This window comes from Chlorocebus sabaeus, chromosome 1 (genome assembly GCF_047675955.1).
Source record: "Chlorocebus sabaeus isolate Y175 chromosome 1, mChlSab1.0.hap1, whole genome shotgun sequence".
NCBI lineage: Eukaryota > Metazoa > Chordata > Mammalia > Primates > Cercopithecidae > Chlorocebus > Chlorocebus sabaeus.
The window spans coordinates 56,525,526-56,544,199 of NC_132904.1; the positions used below are offsets into that span (position 1 = coordinate 56,525,526).

Sequence of the window (18,674 nt, forward strand, 5' to 3'; positions counted from 1 at the left end):
GGGGAGTTCAGGGACTTCCCTGCAGCAGGCCCCTGCCCCTCCCGCGGTTCTGATCCCAGGTTCTGGCTGTGCAGAGGCCCAGAGCTCAAGGCTAATTGTGAATTAGGAGCCCAATTATGCCCGGCACAATTGGCTCCGCGCTGCCTCCTCTTCCCGACAGACATGTATATTAATAGTTGGCACTTATTGAGCCAAATATGAATATTCATCTTCATTTATATTTCAAGGCCTTTCCTCCTGGAGGCCCGCGGGGCTGCGACCAGCTCCAGCCCCATCACGGAGCTGACAGCTCGCACTCCTGGGCCCTGACTCCTGGCTCCGCGGGCCGCCGGGCGGGCTCCCAGCTGTCCACAAACACTCATTAGGGGGGCCGGACCCAGCGAGCTGCGGAGAATGGGTAATCGCGCCGCGCGCTGCTAATTAGGGAGCTGATGGGGCATTGAGGGCTAGAGGACGAATTCTTTAAACAGAGGACGGGAAACTTGAAGAGCTGTAATTACTTGGAGCAGAGTTCATTTCAGAACTTGGGAGCCAATGAGTCTGATGGCAGCCCTGCTGGGAGGAGGGAGGAGGGCAGGCCGGGAAGGAGGGAGAAAACTGGGGCCTCGGCACCCAGGACCTCAGGCTGCACAACTGCAGGGCAGTGCCTCCACCTTCATTTAATGCAATCCAGCTGTGTGGGCCCCGCCCCACTTCAGGGACAGCTTCCTCTAGCTCAGGGCAGACTTGGGGTCAGGCTCCTGTCTCTCTTGCATAGTTAGCTCCAGAGTGCTACCCTGGCATTGGGGGTCCTGCGGGGTGCTCCCAGCTCCACCAAGGGCCTTGGACCTCCATAGACAGTCACCACTGCCCAGAGCCATGAGTCATGGTCCAGCCATCTGACAGCTGGTGTCCCTGTTTCCCAAAGCCAGCAGAGATGAGGGTCACTGGGCTCCTCAGATGCCCCGGCTGGAACTGGCAGGAATTGTTATGGACAGAAGGAAAGTTTAGAGGCTCTCCAGAGCCTGCTGGGCATGTCCTTGATACTGTTGATCCTTTATAGGAACTGCTTCCTCCTGGGTGCCCTCTGCCCCCCTCAGCCCTAAGGTCCCCCCTCACCCCCACCGCTGGTCTCCTTTAAATCTCCCTGTCTGACATCTCACCCACCTCTCCCAGGAAAACCTCACCACTGTCAGCAGGAAAGGATAACAGTGGTGAGCCATCGGTCCTCCCTCCCAGTACAGAGTCCCCTGTCAGCCAGTCACTTTGGAGGAGTTTGAGGCCCCCACTCCTCCTTCTCCCGCTCCACAGCCCCTTTCCTTAAGGCCCAGTGCCACCAGGTCTCACAGGATTGCTGTGGGCAGGAAGAGCTCCAGGCTCACAGTCAAAGGTGGACATGGATGCCCCTGGGTAGATTTCCCTGTCTCTGTTCCCACTGGGGTGAGCTTCATGCCTGTAACTAATGGGCAGATTCTTGCACACCTCCAATAAGTCCCACCCAATTTTCAGCAGCTGTTAGATCTGAATCCATGCTCTGAAAGGATATACTTCCTCAGTTAGCAAGGTGTAATCCTCTGCCCCCAGCTCCCCACCCCTGCCACCCCTGTTATGGGGTAGAATGGCCTTTGGTTTCTTTCCTGTCAGCCTTTACTCTGTTACTCAAGGAGAAGCTCCTGACTCAAACTCCATTTGTTAGGTCTGCAGTCCCCCTGCAGAACAGACTTATCAGCACTCCTTCTCCATGCGGCTGCTGTTTGTTGCATGCCAACTGGTGATGATGATGGTGATGGGACAGCAACAAAAGCTACCATTTATGAAGCGCTTCTGACATGCCAGACACTGGTCTAAGGGCCTCATGTACTCACTCATTCAACCCTCGCAGTAACCCTCAGTGGATAGTATTAGTATTCATTATCCCCATTTTACATATGAGGAAGTGGAAGTTCAGAAAAGCTTAGTGGCCTGTTGGTAAGTGGCAGAGCAAGATTTGAAAGCCAGTCCACCTGGCCCCAGAGGCTGTGCTGCTGGCCTCAATCCCTGACTGCACCTGGAAGGGCGGGCCTGGGGCTGCTGCTCAGGCTGGACAAGGGGAGGAAGGAACGCCCTGTTTTTGTAGATGGAGAGGACAGGGTCAGAGGACAGCCAAGTCATTCCTCTAGGTCCCACCCAGTTGGGCACCAGCTGTGTGACCCAGCGGGAAATCTGGGCAGCATCTCCTCACTTTGGCCTGGAGCCGTCCAGTGCCGTAGCCACTAACCCCATGTGGCTATTGAAATAAACAAAATGACAGATTTGATTCTTCAGTCACACCAGCCACATAGCCATGCACAACAGTCATGTGTGCCGTGTTCACCTCTGCGGTTATCAGTCACTGCATACTCAGTGCATGTGGCCTGCCCAGCTTGGGGTAGAACTTTGAGAATCCCAAAACCTTTGAGAATCTTCTCTCTGGCACCCTCCAGGTCTCAGAGTACTAACTGCCCGGTGAGGGCAGCGTGGGAAGGGTCTCTGTGGAAAAGTTGGTGGGAAAAGCCCCATCCTCAGACCTGCCTCTGCAGCCCTTGTTCAAGCCTCAGAAGCCGCAATTAGCAGGCAGCAGCCGCTGCTTGAACCCACCGTTCCCCTCCTCCCGGAGGCTGGAGGCCAGGCAGCTCCAGCAGCTTTGCTCTTTTTTTCTGCAAGAAGAGATCAGAAACAGAAGCATTCAGGCTGCGCCTGGCTGGCTCCTCTCTCGGCATGAAGTCTGTGCCCAGCCCTGCCAGGCTGGGCTTCCAATTACGGAAGCTCGGCTTCAGCCACGGAGGGGCCGGCGCCCAGCCAGCAACCCACCTGGCCCCCTCCTCTAATCAAAGCCTAATTGATGCGGGCTTGCTTGCAAGTCTTGCAGCACTCCTCTTGCTTCCCCAGCCCCAGCTGCTGCTCCTCAGGGAGCTCAGCCCTTTGTCCCTGCAAGTTTGAAACCATCTGAACAGAAGGTGGTAGCTCTGTGTTCAAGCATTCTGGACTTTCTTCATGCCCTTAGGTGGAAGTGTACCTGGATGGTTTCTGGGCAGGTTTCTGGGAGAGGATGTTCAAGTCACCTCCCCAGTTGCTTCCTAGACCTGTGCTTGAGTTGGGTGGGGCTGAGCATGATGTGGGGTGTCTGAGGGGTGCGTGTGTGTGTGAGGTTTTGCAGACATGTACTCTGGAGTGTTGCTCTGCTAAGGAATTAGGCTTCCAGCTCTGAGTATGAGCACCTGCCTTCAACCTAGGACACCTGGATGCCCTTAGGACTGTACCTTAGGATAGGGTATTTTATCTGGGGAAACAGGATGAGGAGGAATGAGGAATGAGGAAGGGAGATGAGGGTGAGAGCAGAGGTGGGGCAAGGCTGGGAGGATTCTGGGAGGCAGTTCTGGCCGGGCCTGGCAGGGGTTTCTCCTAACTGATGTCACCTCGTCCCCGGAGCTGTTCCATGTGAAGAAAGGGCAAGGAGGGGAGGAGGAGATGTGGTGACACAGTGTTCTCATCTTGGCGGCTCACCTTGCAGTTTGCAAATCCTTCCTCTCGGTTTATCTCCACGGCTCTATGAAGCAAGTAGGGCAGGACAATCATGCCCAGTCTGCAGAAGGGGAAAGTGATTTGATGAATGTCACACAGGGCCAGAGGTGGCACTGAAACCTGACCCTTGTCCCCAGGCTCTAACCACCTGGCTGTGGCCCATGGCTACCAGTAGAAATTCCAGACCTTCATCCCACCCGGGGAGTGCCACTGCTAGAGTGGTCACATTTGCTTCCAAATGGCCTGGATTTGGGGCTGGGGCTGTTTTATTTGCAGTTTTAGGAAGAATGGCACAGATGAGAGACTTTGAGTTCGCTCAAAACAACCTTGAAAATGACAGAAGAATTCTATCCAGGCTGCAAGGGTAAAAAGGCACCCCACACTCCCCCAGGCCTCCTCCGAGGAAGACCCCCTCTATTTGAGACAGCCGAAAAACAATAGGGATGGGAGAATTTTGGACATGGACTGGTTGTAACTTAAGGTGAGGAAATAGGAGGGGGTGGTGGCAAATTTTTGGCTTAAATGTGTAGGTGGCCTTGGAGTCCGTTAATAATGTCCTGTTCTAACTGATTTCAGCGGATTTGGGGGCTGCGGCTGCTCTAGTAGGTATCAGTGGAACTAGAAACGGAGCTGTGCGGATGGGCTGCTGACTGTCCCCCAAGGGAGGCAGCTATGCCCTTGTGAGACAGATCAGAAAGTCAAGGGAGACAAAACCGGGTGACTAGAGAAGGACATGCTTCTCTCCCCCTTCCTGTGCCAGAGTGTCCTTCAAAGGAGGGCTTTGCCAAGCTGCTTAGTCAGAACCCAAGTTATTGACTGGGTGTGATCACAGCCTTAGCCAGCACCAACTCAGGTTCGTGGCTTCTTGCTGACCCAGGCAGGGTGTGAGCCCTGGGTCCTGAGGTTATCTCTCTTCTGCTCCTCTCCTCTCATCCCTTCTGGTTCCATGGCCTGGGAGGAGATATGGGCTCAGAACCTCTCGTGGGGTTTCTTTCTGTCCTCTAGGCCCACCTTGATGTGCTGATGCCACAGGTAGACCTGGGGAGTGAAAGGCCCCACTGAGGACCTCAAGCCGCTGGTCCATGTTCCTGTCAGCTAGCAGCACTCGGGGCCAGGGCCGCGGGCATTCACACAGCACAGGTGCTCATGAGCCTGGGCTCTGATTTCTGTTCTACTGTTGCTCCCTCCGGAACCCCACTGGAAGAGTGGTGGCATGGGGGGCAGGATGCAGGCATTCCTGGGTCCCTGGCAGAAATAACCTCTAACAGCACCGAAACCTCACCCTTAACCTAGAATGGTTATTAACATATTGATTAATATTTAAAAACTCATTACACCTTGATGATGGCTTCCTTAATCAGCTTTTGTATTAATTGCAGCCACCCAGGAGCCATAACCATACTTGTGTGGCAAAATGGAGTTGTTCTACTTAATTACTGAGGCGGTTTTATAGGCAATCCTCAAAACCCACAAACAATCAGAGATTTGTTGTGATGTCTTCTTTTTAGATTTTCTTTTACATTGGATGCTATGATGGTTGGAAGTTTTTTCTTAAATTGGACTAAAATGTTCTGATTGGCACCCCTGCTGCCCTCTCCATTATACCACCCTGGAACACCTGGTCTCCCCAGATGCTGGCCTCTAGGAGAGCCTGTCTTGAGGCCGTGGACCTTGGGGGGGTGAGGAGGCTCTAACACCCACTGTGCCCCTTGGGGCTGCCACCCCCAGACAATACTGCAGGCCTGGGAAACCCTCTCCTTCTTCTCTTGGCAGGTTCTGCCTCTGAGTTCAGGGCCGAAACCCTAGAGCTCTGTCTATGGTAGTATCAGTCTTCAAGGTGTACTGCCTTCAATCTTTTCAGTTACCTGGGGGGTCATCCTACTAGGCTCTGGCCACAGCATCCCTCCTCCCTGGTGCCTACTGGCTTATTTCTAAACCCCTTTTTCTCCAAATCACTGCCCAGCTTTAAAATGGGTCAAACAACCACCACCCGCCAGCTTTGCCCACTGCCCAGGGGATGCTTTGACGGCAACTCATGCTCATTTGTTGGGACAGTTGCAGTGGGGAAGGTGATGGGACAGAGGCCACGTCAGACCCTGCTGGTATTTCTCTTGCTGGAATGGGCAGATCTCAGTCCTCCATCCCTGAGTGCCTCTGAGGATTTTAGGGTTTCTGTCATTTTCCAGCAGGGCTGAAGGCAGAGCCCCTGGGCAGGGAGCCCTCATGGTATGTGCCTCACCTTCCTCCTTCAGCTCCAAGGGGATGGAGGAGCTCGTGGTGGTATCCAGGTCTCAGATGAGCCAGGAGTGCTGAGGCCGAGGCGAAATGGACCAGGCATGGCATCTGTCTTTTAGGACAGCAGCAGAAATTATAAGCACTGAAGCGTGTGCCTGTCTGCCTCCGGACGATGCTCCCACATCCAGCATCCCTGCTGGGGCCTGCATGCCCCGAGAAAGCCTGCCAGAGCAGGGAACAGAGTCAAATGGTGTCGAGAGATGGAATCAGCCTCTTGTGCTTTAGAAATTATGGTGAAGTGACAGGCAGGGAAATTGGTGACTCCCTCCTGTGGTGCTGATAACACCGGAGCTCATCCATCACCCATGCAGGGATGGCCAGAACCATGCAGAGCCCCAGATGCTCTAAGGGGTCTCCTGTGGCCCTCACGGTGGGGCGGGCAGAGGCTGATGGCCACTGGGTCCTGATGAAGCCAAGCCCTGGACATGTGTATGCCATAGTAAGTGTGGACTGGGGTCAGGACCCAGCTCACAGGGTGGGGAGACATTAAAAATAGAGGTAGGGGCAGGTAAGGTTTATGGTTTGGTTTGAGGCCAGTCAGAGTGAGTTTTTGGGTAAGGCCAGATTTAGGTCAGGGGTCAAATGAGGCTTCCAGCTGGATTTAGGAGAGGCATCAAGACTAGTGAATAGAATTGGCGTTTGGTTTCAGGGGGAAGGTGTTTTGTTGGAGGTTATGGGTGTGTCAGGGTGCTGGGGCTCTTCATTTAAGGGGTAGTTAGTTGTCCTATCTGGGGACCCCAGGAAAGGAGGACAGGACCAGGCAAGCCATCCCCAGGGTCAGCGCCCGCTCAGGGAACACCTGGGGTTTCCTCCCCTTTTTTCCAGCCTGGAGTTCTGAGCTTTCTTATCCCTGTTGTTGTTCCAGGGCCCTCTTCTATCCCAACTGTTTTCTGCAGCAAGGGATGCTGGGGGCTGGTGACTCTGCAGAAGGGCTTGGAACTGAAGGTCCCAGTCACTTCTATGGCTGCAACGTGGACAGCACGTGCCATTTCTAAAGGACAGTAATTCTTTAGCTCCCCTTGTCTCTTCCCCTCCCTGCTCACAGGCATATACCAGCCCATACCTGCCACTTAGCTGCAAACCCTGTCCCTCATTCTGGTGCAGGTTCCTCTGTGATGGGCCTGGCCACTCCTGTCCTTTCTTTCCCCATCCTGACCCCCATGTCCTGCCTATCCCTCTCTCCCTGAAGGCCAGAGCCATTCTCAGAGCCTTCTAGTGCAAGATGAGGGTGGCTGGCACCAGGAGAGTGGCATGGGGGAGACCAAAGTCCCTGCACGGGAAGGTGAGATGTGAGCTGTCACCCCCTGAGCTTCCCTGTTGTGTGCCCCAGAGGGTGTGTGTCGGTGTGAGGTGGGGCAGGGGCATCCGATGCTTCTCAGCTGGCTCAGCCCAGCCGGTTTCCAGCCTCATGCGTTGGCTGGGGTCTGCCTCTCCACCTCGGGTGCACTTTGAGCTCTTTCTGTGTTGCTCTCCCCACAGTTTCTCCATAAAGGCTTTTGCTCTGCCCTTGCACTAACTGCCTGGCCTCCTGCTCTGGGAGTCTGGGCCCTGCTGCTGCCCCTGCATCCTGGCTTGGGGGTAGAAGGCACAGGCTGCAGAGTCCCACAGTCCTGGATCCAAATCCTCTGCCACCACAGAGCCACCGATGGCCCTCAGAAGTGAGTCACATGACTGTTCTAAGCTTCAGTTTCCTTATCCATAAAATGGGGATACTCATGTGTCCCATCGAGCAACACCACTTTGAGGATTAAGTGAGATGAGGCATATGAAGTGCAATGCACACAACAGGCTCTCAAGAAACAGCTGATCCTCTTGGCCTAACCTGTGCATGATCGCAGCTCTGTGGGGCCTTGGTTGTCTCAGGGCAGGGCCATCAGAAACAGATCCTGAGATGAGGATGCACATGATTTATGAAGGAGGGTTTCCCAGGAGAAATCTGTAAGGAGTGGGTGAAGGACAGAGAAGGGGAAAAAGCCAAGCTGGTGTGGGGTGGGAGGAGTGTGGTGGAGGGAGGACTCCAGACAGTTTCAGTCCCCTGGAGGGTAGTGTCAGTCTCATCCTGCATGGGGAGCTCTGGGACATGATCATGCTTCCTAATTGTCCCGGCTGGGGGCAAGGGAGCTGGGCTTTCACACTCCAGCCCTTGGTCATTGGCCAAGGCCACCCCAGGGATGTCAACTCCATACAACTGGCTCAGCAGTTCCAGAGAAGTCATCCAGAGAATTGCATGTGAGGTGGTCAGAGGCACATGCACCTCAAAGGTGGGGAGGAGCTCACAGAAATGGTAAAGGGGACATGAGGGGACTGGGGCAGAGGACTCCCAGAACCCCTGTGATGATTCTGAGCATGGGCCCTGCATGTGAGGCCTGGGACGACTGAGAGGCAGCCATCCCAAGATGAAGCAGTAACTAAGTAACTCTATACTGGGCAGGCCTGCGTACTGGGATAAAAAGCTTCAGGGCACAAAGGGTTCTTCAGGAAGGGAAAAAATGGAAAATAACAATAATCATGGGAAATAACACTTGCATGGCACTTATATGATATCAGACACTGCTTCAAGGACTTTATTTAATTTAATACAACAGTCCTAAGAGAGGCTATTACTGCCCCCAGTTTACAGGTGAAGAAATGGAGTCTTGGCAAAGTCAACCAACATGTCCAAGGTCCCACAGCTAGAAGTGGAAATGACCCATGGGATCAGCTAGAGAACAGAGGGAGCTGGCAGTGGGAGGCAGCTCTGGAGAGCTCCTCTGCAGAGAAAGGGTGCTCCACAGTTGGGTGGGGAGCCAGCCTGGACTGAGGCTCCATCAGTGGAAGCTCTAGATGCTGGATTAGGTGACTCACTCAAGGTCACACACCTGGTACAATTCAAAGCAAAGTTGAAGAAATTATGTTTTAAAAATAAAGTCACGTGGTTTTTTTTTTCCAGTTTCTTAAGTGCTCTCCCACCCTTTTCACTCAGCCAGAGGCACCACTGTTTCAGGGATGCTCAGGGTTATTGAAGCAGGAAGGCAAAGAGAGGCAGACTCAATGTGCAGACTCCCAAAACAGGGCTGTGTCCACAGTGGAACAGACACGTCAAGAATCAGGCTTAGTGGAGACAGAGAAGGTTTTGTAAGTTCCTAAAGCTCCTTTTATACAACTGAATCAAGCCTGGTGGACTTAGAGATTTACTCTAAGCCCCAGCGTAAGGAGAATGGAGGATGATATGGTTTGGCTGTATCCCCACCCAAATCTCATCTTGAATTGTAGTTCCCATAATCCCCATGTATCATGGGAGGTATCTGGTGGGAGGTGATAAAATCATGGGGATGGTTACCCTCATGCTGCTGTCCTCCTGATAGTGAGTGAGTTCTCACAGATCTGATGGTTTTATAAGGGGCTTCCCCTTTTGCTTGGCTCTCATTCTTCTCTCTTCTGCCACCTTGTGAAGACGGACGTGTTTGCTTCCCCTTCCGCCATGATTGTAAGTTTCCTGAGGTGTCCGCAGCCCTGTAGAACTGTGAGTCAGTTAAACTTCTTTCCTTTATAAATTACCCAGTCTCAAGTATGTCTTTATTAGCAGCATGAGAATGGACTAATACAGAGGATACAACACAGGGGAAGTTCCCCCTGGCAGGAAGAGGAAGTGGAGGGATCTGAACCACTAAAATGGCAGCAGGAAAAGAGGTGAGGGGTCAGCTGTTGCAGTCCTGGTTGCTCCCTGGTGTTCAAGCACAGGGGAAATAGAGTCAGTCACCCAGATGGGTTTGAGGCCTTCCCAGTGGGAGGCATTGTCTCTTCTCCTCTCAGGGACTAGACTGGGAACAAGACCAGCTCCTTAGCAAAGCTCTGAGATCTACAGGTGCTAGGCAGGATGCACCATCCAGGCAGTGGTTTAGAAATGGCAGGGGAAGGTGGGTGAGCCAAGAGGCAGCCTTGCAAGGCCTCCACCCACTCTGCCACAGTGGAGATAAAGCATTTTAATGTTTCTAGGCCCTTGAAGGGGTCCTGGAGAGAGAAGAGTGAGGGTGGATTCAGATAGGTCTGGGGTCAGGTCAGGTATTAGAGGCTTGTGCTGTTTGTCAAGTATTGCAGTTTCACTCCCCTTCCTGGCTCGGGGCAAGACTGAGCTTCTGGCTCCATGGTGGGGCCACATGACTAGTTCTAGCCAGTGTGTTGTGATAAGAAATGGCTTGTGCCATGTCCAGGACGGAACATTGAACCACTGATGTGAAACCCTCCATAGCACTCCTTTCTCTCGGCTGTAGTCACCAGCAATGCCCCAGATAGTGACTGCTTCATCAGCCCAGATCCTAGAGTGTTGATAGGGAACAGAGCCCACCACTGACTTGTGATGACATGTAACACGAGCAAGAAATAAACATTTGTTGCCTGTCACTGAGATTTGGGGAGCGTTTATTATCAATCACAGCATCACCTAGTTTATACATGGCTGATGCAGACTTCATGACCAGAGGTCAGTATAGGGTTTCAAGGACTCAGCACCTAAGTGCACACCAGGGGCTGGTCCAGTCACGCTGTCTGAGACCAGTGAAACCCAACGGACAGCAGTAGGCCGGATGCCCTTCCCTTTGCCACCATAAGCAGTGTGAGGTCCCCGCTGCATTCAGCTGCCATTTTAGGAAGAAGGAAGTCGAATGAAGATATATTGAAAGGGGAGAGAAACAGTCCTGATAGAGAGTTTGAAATTTGGAAGACTGAGTGTTTATGCAAAAGATGTTGAGTTAACCTGAAAGAGAGTGTTTTAAGCTGGAAAGACTGAGCTATCTTTAATTGGTAAGTTAAAGTATTTCCCCTACTCCCTTCCCAGTCGTCCATGGGAATATGAGCTCAAGAGCAAGATGAAATGAATTATAGAAAATAAAGGTCTATGAATTTGCACATCTTGAATGTATAAAATTTTACAATTTCGTGCCTGCCAAACTCAATTCTGTCTGACTCCAGAGCTGGGGCCTACCTGTACCTTACTGTCTCCAACTAGCTCATGTTCCCCAAAATGCTGCCCACGTGGAGGAAGGGGCTATCAGGGGCCACGTGCCTGGCTTGAGTTATGGCAGCAAGATGAGAGTAGGGTTCGGGGTGGGGAGACACGAGGAGGCCGTCTCATGTAGCTGGTAAGTGCTTTGTCTTAGAAATAAAGAGACCAAGGCAAGATGAGGCCATCGCCAGGATCACAGAGCCAGCCAGTGTCGTGCCGGAGCCTCAGGTGGAAGCAGGGCCTTTCCTCACAGATATCCTGCCCACCTTTCTCTTGGGCTCTATCTCAGAGCACCATGCCACCATCTGCCACCGGCGCCCATGCCAGAAACCTGGGACACCCTGACTCTTCCTCTTACCACCCTTACATTCAGCCCCCAAGCCCTCTGGCCTTGCCCATGTGCTGGGCCCTCCAGGCTCCCCCGGCTCCCACCCTGCCCTGTGCTCTGGAAGGCTGACCACAGGGACTGCCTTTACACCATTATTGCTGCTCTCCTCCCACCTCTCCCTCCCTGCAGGGTCACCTTGCGCTCACGGTGCCCGTAACTAAAGGGCAACACCTCCTATGTGGCACGACCTGGCTCCTCTCCCCAGATTCCAGTGGCTTCTCCCCTGCCACACACAACTCCCTTTTGGCCCCACAGCGGTAATGACTCCCCACTGTTCCTAGCTCCAGGGCACAACACCACTCTCGATAGTTCTTCTCAAGCCTGGTCACACCTGCGAGAATAGTCCATTGATAAAACTCTTCTCATGGCACTCGGTTTGAGGGTGCCATCTGTTTTCTGCGAGGATGTGGCTGATAGAACCTCCCTTGAAGGATTTCTGTAAGGACTAGAGATGACATACATAAAGCACAAAGACCAACCACCTAGTGCACAGTTGCCACTCAGTACGTGGATGCTGTCATTGTTTCCTCCTAAATCTGGCTTGAAGCAACATTTCTCCCCATCCGCACTGCTGCTTCCTTGAGAGAGGTCTCTGCCATCTTTCTCTCATTCATTTTCATTGTCCTCCTTGGTCTCTGCCTCCAGCCTCACCCTTGTCTTCTTTGGTCAGAATGATCCCACTGAAGCCCATGGCTCACCATGCTACTTCCCTGTGGGGAACCCTTCAGCATGTTGATGGAGTCCGAGCTCCTCAGCCTGGCCCTCAAGGCTCTCCCTGACTCTGCCCATCGCACACACAGGTAAAGAGCCTTGCTCAACCACTCCCAGGGAGGAGCCACGTTCCCCTACTCCCTGGCCTGCTGGCACACCCAAACCTCAAGCTCTGAATGGGTCTTCCTGCCTGTCCCCCTTATTACACCGTTAGCTCTGAGAAGATCCATGTGCTGTCTTTCAGCATTTTCCCCAGCATCCTGCCTAGGCCTTGGCCCACAGCAAGTGCCTAATACGTATTTGTGGAAGGAAGGAAGGGAGATGAGGCTTTAATGGCATTTTCCCTGTAGCAGGCCTTAGGTACATTATCTTCTGTTTGCCTAAGAGAGCCTGGCCTTTAATAATGCTAATATAGACACAGTGGTTTTATGACTAATATTAGCGAGGACTTTCTAAGTGATGTTAAGATTAGAAGTCTGGGGTTGTCAATAGTTGGACTGTGAAGTCTAGCAGGACAGTAGATTTTAACTCGGACTCTGCAGGGCCTCTCAGGTGAAGCTCTGGAGATGCTTAGAGCCTGGGGATCCAGCTTCACTCTTCTCTGGGGCCAAGCATGGGGGGAAGGTGGGAGTGGGGATGTGGAGAGATTTGGAAGGGGAAGAACCGTCCTGGGGTAAGTCACTGGATCAGCTTTTCTGCTGGGGACGTTGAGCTGATTTGGGACCTGTCAGGTCCAACCTTGGGGTCTTTGCAAGGCAGGGGAGAGGCAGCTCCAGAGGCACATGGGAAGTGCCCTGGGAGGGAGGCAATGAGGCTGGAGATGGTACTTGGCAGGGTCTGCCCTGCACAGGATGCTAAGTGAGGAAGCACAGCCCTGGGCTCCAGGAGTGGAGTCTCCCCACCTCCAGGGTCATCAGCCAACCATGGGATTTGAGGCCATTTCAGGCAAAGGGGTGTGCAGTAATATAGACATAGGCCCAAGTACTCCTCTCCACACCCTAGAAGGAAACATAGCCTCTGACACCTAAACCTATGGATATAAAATAATGGTCATTTTATACCCATTGCAGGAATAAAATAACCCTGGAGCCAGGCTGTCTGCGTTTGAAGATCAGCTCCACTCCTTACTAGCTGTGTGACCTTCAGCACATTACTTAACCTTTCTGTGCTTGGTCCTCTAAACTAAACAAGGATGATATAGTAACTACCTCACACAATTGTAAGGATGAAAGGAGTTCATAGTAAAGCTCTTAGACTAATATTGGCACCTAGTATGTGCTATAGAAGTGTTTGCTGTTATTTTTATTTTTATTTTTTTGGAGACAGACTCATGCTTTGTCACCCAGGTTGGAGTACGGTGGTGTAATCATGGCTCACTGTAGCCTCAAATTCCTGGGCTAAAGCGATCCTCCTGGCTCAGCCTCCTGAGTAGCTAGAACTACAAGTGTGTACCATGCCCAGCTAACTGGGGTGTGTGCGTGTGTTTGTGTGTGTGTGTGTGTGTGTGTGTGTGTGTTTTGTTTGTTTTAGAAATGGGGTTCTCCCTCTGTTGCCCAGGCTGGTCTTGAACTCCTGACCTCACTCGATTCTCTCACCTTGGCCTCCCAGAGTGTTGGTATTCTAGGCGGCAGTCACTGCGTCCAGCCCCTATTATTTTTATATTATTTCCTGGGAGCTCAACAGAGCAAGAAAAAGGACCAGAGCAGACTGCATGGAAGAAGGAGCCACGGACTGGGGCTCTGAAGGACTCACATGAGTTCCTGTGGAGGACTAGAAGGGCGGTCAAAGCTAAGTTGATGATTAGATTCCCTTGAGGGGAATGGGAGCTATGTGAGGTGAAGGAGACAAGGGAGGCTGGCAGGGGGCAAGGGGCAGGGAGCTGAGGCCAGGCTGAGGGGCTGCGGCACTGCCCTCAGGGGCTAAGGAGCCACTAGAGGCTGATACTAGGGTCAAGGCATGGTGAGAATGGTGTTCTGGAACAATCAGTCTGGGGCAGTGGAGAGGAGTGGAGATTGGAGAGGGGGTGCTGGGGAAGGGGAGACGGAGAGGCCAGCTATGAGACTCGCCTAAGCCTTGGCGGGAACCTAGGAGTGAGGCGTGAATGCATCTCTGCAGCTGCCATAGGGAGAGAGCCTTGCAGGCGCCCAGTCCCCACCCTCTCCCTGTTCTTTCTCCCTTTTCTGGGGCATGCCCCAGGGCTCAGCCACTCTTACCTGCTCTGGTCCTAGACGTTCCTTCCCCTCCCTTCCAGGTTGCAGCTTGAGAAACCATCTGTTTCCACAACTTTCGCTTTCTTCGCTGTCCTCAACAAGACCCAGGCTCAGTCCACTCGGAGGAGTTTTGAGCAGGCAGCTGCAGGAATCACAGCATAGGAAGAAACTGGTCCCAGAGCCCTGGCAGGTGAGGAGCCTGGCTGCCCAGGTAACTGAAGGAAACCCTACCGGGCCCCAGCTTCCACTTCCTTCGGAGAGTGGAGCTCCCTCTCACTCCTCCCAGTAGAGAGGGCCCAGACCTCTGTCCAAGAGGAGGAGGACACTCAGCCAGGACAGTAGGAGCCTTTTTGGCCCCAGGAGGGCATTTCCGAGGGTCCCCCTGGGGTGGGTTCCACCCACGTCTCTGGGCTTCAGCTCAGCCCTGAAGTGCGCACGAGTGCATCACTCTTTATGGTGGGAGGCAGCCTAGAAGGGGGGCTGAGTGTGGGGATCTGGGGCCAGGCCACTGATCCTGGTGCCACCACTTCCTAGCACTGTGATGCTGAGCAGCCTACTCAGCATCTCTAGGCCTCAGTTTTCCCATCTGTAAAATGGGGATAACAATCATAGCCTTATGGTTCACTTCATGAGCCTATGATTGGGTCAGTCTCTGCAAAGTTGTGGACACATAGAAACCCCTATATAAGTATGAGCTATCTTTTTCTTCTTTTGAGACAGAGTCTCGCTCTTTCATGAGGCTGGAGTGAAGTGGCACGATCTCAGCTCACTGCAACCTCCACCCCCGGGGTTCAAGTGATTCTCCCGCCTCAGCCTCTTGAGTAGCTGGGATTATAGGCACCCTCCACGATGCCCAGCTAATTTTTGTGTTTTTAGTAGAGACAGGGTTTTGCCATGTTGGCCAGGCTGGTCTTGAACTCCTGACCTCAGCTAATTCATCCCCCTTGGCCTCCCAAAGTGCTGGGATTACAGGTGTGAGCCACCGCGCCCGGCCAGTATGAGCTATTTTTACTGTCATCTCTTTCTGCTCTGTGGACATATGAGGGCCTGATGAGGGGTGGAGAATGAACCTCCAGGAGAGAAAATTCCAGGTAGGTGGGAATTTTGCCTGCCTGGGTGTGGGAGGGGAAAGGGAGGAGAAAGCATGAATCAGGGAGGCTCCTCTCGCCTCTCCAGACAGGACAGGAAGCCCCTTCGCAGCAACCCAGGAGAGAGTGGTTTGGCCTCCACTTACACCCTTCCAGGTTCCTGATCCCCAGATCAGGTTTTGTGATTTGTTGTTACACCTGGAAGCTAGCAAGTTCTTCCTTGTGTGACCCACATGGGTCTCAGACCTTAGTGAAACACCTGAACCCTCCTCTGGAAGTTCAAGTCTCTGCAGACTTTCCTTGCCCGAGTGTGTGGGGGATTTCCAGCAGTAATGTATGTGGTTTGGTGCTTACAGGGACAGCTGACTGAGCCACAGTCCTGCCGGGCTTTCACTGCCATGGCCACCACCACAGTCACCTCAGAACTCATCATGCCAGGAATTTGCTGCTGTCCCCACTGCCAGTCATATGACAAGGGAAACCCTCCCCCACCATCTTTGGCCCCCCCCTCACAAAGCGAGGGGTACTCCTCTCCAGTTAGAGGACCCATAGTTGGGTGACAGGTTTCAAGGTGTATGTGTTGTGACTCAGTCTGTGATGGCTTCCTGCCCCAGGTCACAGCACACACTGCTCCCACAGTGGCCAGAGGGGCGCTGCCCCCTTCCCGCTCATTGGCCATGACCCACGCTGCCAACGGGGCTCTGTCCCAAATGGCTTTGTCCTCTGGGCCCGCAGGAGAGTGCTTCCATCTCTGTCAGGGCCCTGGAGCCCTGCAGGAAATGATTGTATGTGGTTTAAGTTCGAGTCCTTCTCCCAGCAGACTTCTTAAGTCTCACGTAAATCAGTGGATACAAATGCCTGCCTGGGGATGAGCCTCAGTACCCCCACCAAAAGCATCAGAGCCAGCTCATGCCCCCGCCTCCCTGCCTCATCACACTTTCCCTGACACACACCTTTATCACTCCTTTGATCCGGCAGTGGCCATGCTCCTTTTGCTCTTTGGTCTGGCACAAGGAGAGCCAGGTCTTAATAATAACTATAATAATATTTACCAATTACAGTATGCCAGGCGTATTCTATCCATTAGAAGAAGGGTACTTACTAGCTGTGTGACCTTGGGCAAGTCACTGAACCTCTCTGTGTCTTATTTTCCTCATCAGTTAAGCAAGGAAATAATACCTACCTCATAAGCATGTCATGCAGATTAAATGAATGAGTGGATGTAAAGTGTTTAGAATCGTGGTTGATATTTAGCAAGTGTGGGGCACCAGCCCCGAGGCATGAAAATAAAGAAAAGTCTTGAGTTCCTTCAAGGGGACCTAGCTAGCATTAAGAAGTCAATGAGCAGCCTGCTAAGCAAGAAGCTGATGGTGGCTTAAAACAGTCACCAAGGAAGACAGAAGCACAAACTGATGGTTCCTCTAGAAACTAAAGATGACATCTTAACATATGTCTCTGAGTTGTTTTCCAGAAACCCAGACCCTGACTAAATGAGAAAGGCCAACTGCTGGCACATAGACCTCACATAAGGAGGAACTGAGGGCTGAACTCTGAGCACCATTCTTTGTTTTGAAGTTCTTCCTGAAGGTCCTGGAGGAAGTCACACCCACAGGCCAGAGCTCAACATTCCTTTCTGCTGACCCCCAAATTTTTAGCTGCTTAGCCAATCACAAATCAGAATATCTTTGACTCCACCTACCCTTCCTCCCCACTTTCAAGGTGTCCAGCCTTTTCAGGTCAAACCAATGAATCGCCTCTGTGGACTGACTGATGACTTTGCCTGTAAAGTCATATACCTGCCTCCCCACCTTTAAAAGCCCTTTTCTGTGAGCCATCAGGTCTTAAGCGCGAACTGCCCCATTCTCCTTGCTTGGCATCCTGCAATAAACGCCTCACTTTCTCACGCTGCAAATCCTGATGTCAGTGTTTGGCTTTGCTGTGCCTGGCAGGTGGGCCCACGTTTGGTTTGATAACAAGCGCTCAAGAAATGTAAGCTCTCATGATCACAACAACTTAGCAATTTACAGTCTATTTATCATTCCATTTTCTAGCAAGGAAACAGTCTCTGAGAGGTGGTGTGTCTTTTGAAAGGCACTCAGTTGGTTAAAGGAAGGGGAGGGGTTACATTTGGGTCTGACTTCAGGACATGCTGTCCTAACCCCCAGCTTCTAAACTGCTTCCCCACAGTCCTCCCAGGGCATGGACTCCTTGGCTCCAGTATTCTCTGGGGCAGGCTAAATGCCCCCAGTTTTTCCAGCTGGTGCCTTAGGCTTGTTTCTAGGTAGGAGTAAAACTTTGAGGGCATATTGCCAACACGTTTCCTTTCCTATTAAGCAAGGAAGCCACAGTCACTGAAATCCTGAAGGAAGCCAATGAGTGGGGAAGGTGATCTGGAAGCCCAGGGGCGGGAGTAAAGAAGAAGGTTTCAGGGAGTCAATGACAGTGGTGTGGGACTGGCTCCCTTAGGTTGTTCGGAAGCTTCTGGGATGGGGTGAGGGCAGTAGAAGGCCCAGGAATTAGAACCCAACAGAGGCAGCCTCCCTGCTTTGTGGGGTCCTTGTCCTCTGATAAAGCAGCTTTGTTAGATACAAGGGGCCCAAGCACTGCTGCCCCCAAGAGGACCAAAGGCAGGGGTACTTTGCCCTAACTCCTAGGCTGCATGTTGATGCCTAAGAGCAGGGAAACAGGCCCCTCATGGCTGGGTGCAGTGGCTCATGCCTGTAATCCCAGCACTTTGAGAGGCCCTAGCAGGCAGATCACTTGAGGTCATGAGTTCGAGACCAGCCTGGCCAACATGGTGAAACCCCATCTCTACTAAAAATACAGAAATTAGATGGGTGTGGTGGCATGAGCCTGTAGTCCCAGCTATTTGGGAGACTAAGGCAGGAGAATTGCTTGAACCCAGGAGGCGGAGGTTGCAGTGAGCCAACATCGAGCCACTACACTCCAGCCTGGGCTACAGAGTGAGACTTCGTCTCAAAAAACAAAACAAAACAAAAAATAGGCCCCTCAAAGTTTGACCTGGGGCAAGACTCAGCTCTGCAAGCCTGTTTCCTTTCCTGTAGAACAGGGGTGCATAGAGCTCCAGTGCTCTCCAGCGCTCTCTGTGGGCTCACTGCTGGGCCCTGCTGCATGTGTCATCACTCAGATGGGGATCAGGCTTGTGCTGGAAGGCAGCAGGGACTAGAGAGATTGGGGTCCAGGAAGCTGGAGACCAGGTTCTGGTTCTGCTCTTACCTCTGGCCTGCATTGTACCTGGGACAAGTTACTTAGTTCTCAGAGCTTGCCCAGCTGGAAAAAAAGGGAAGAGGATAAATAATCACAGTTCAAGAGTCCACCTCTAGTGTCTTGCTCAAAGTTTGAAGAAAGGCTGTGTGATGCAATGGAGGAGGGGTTCTCCAGGAGTTCATTGATGTGAACAACATTTATTGAATATCATTTCATGGCAGGCACTGTTGCAGGAACTTGGACACATTGGTGAA

The 18,674-nt window shown here is 52.5% G+C and overlaps 1 protein-coding gene across 6 annotated transcripts in view; it reads left to right on the forward strand.

Moving 5' to 3' along the window:
* Positions 1-14,312, forward strand: part of STK33 (serine/threonine kinase 33) — a 270,185-nt gene extending 255,873 nt beyond the window's left edge. For 4 of the 6 annotated variants that reach the window (XR_012093839.1, XR_012093836.1, XR_012093844.1 and 1 more), the window contains one exon: positions 14,146-14,312. The gene's annotated coding sequence lies outside the window, so the exon portion shown is untranslated. The remainder of the gene's footprint in view (positions 1-14,145) is intronic. The other 2 variants (XR_012093837.1, XR_012093833.1) reach the window with 2 other exon arrangements.
* Positions 14,313-18,674: the final 4,362 nt, after the last annotated feature.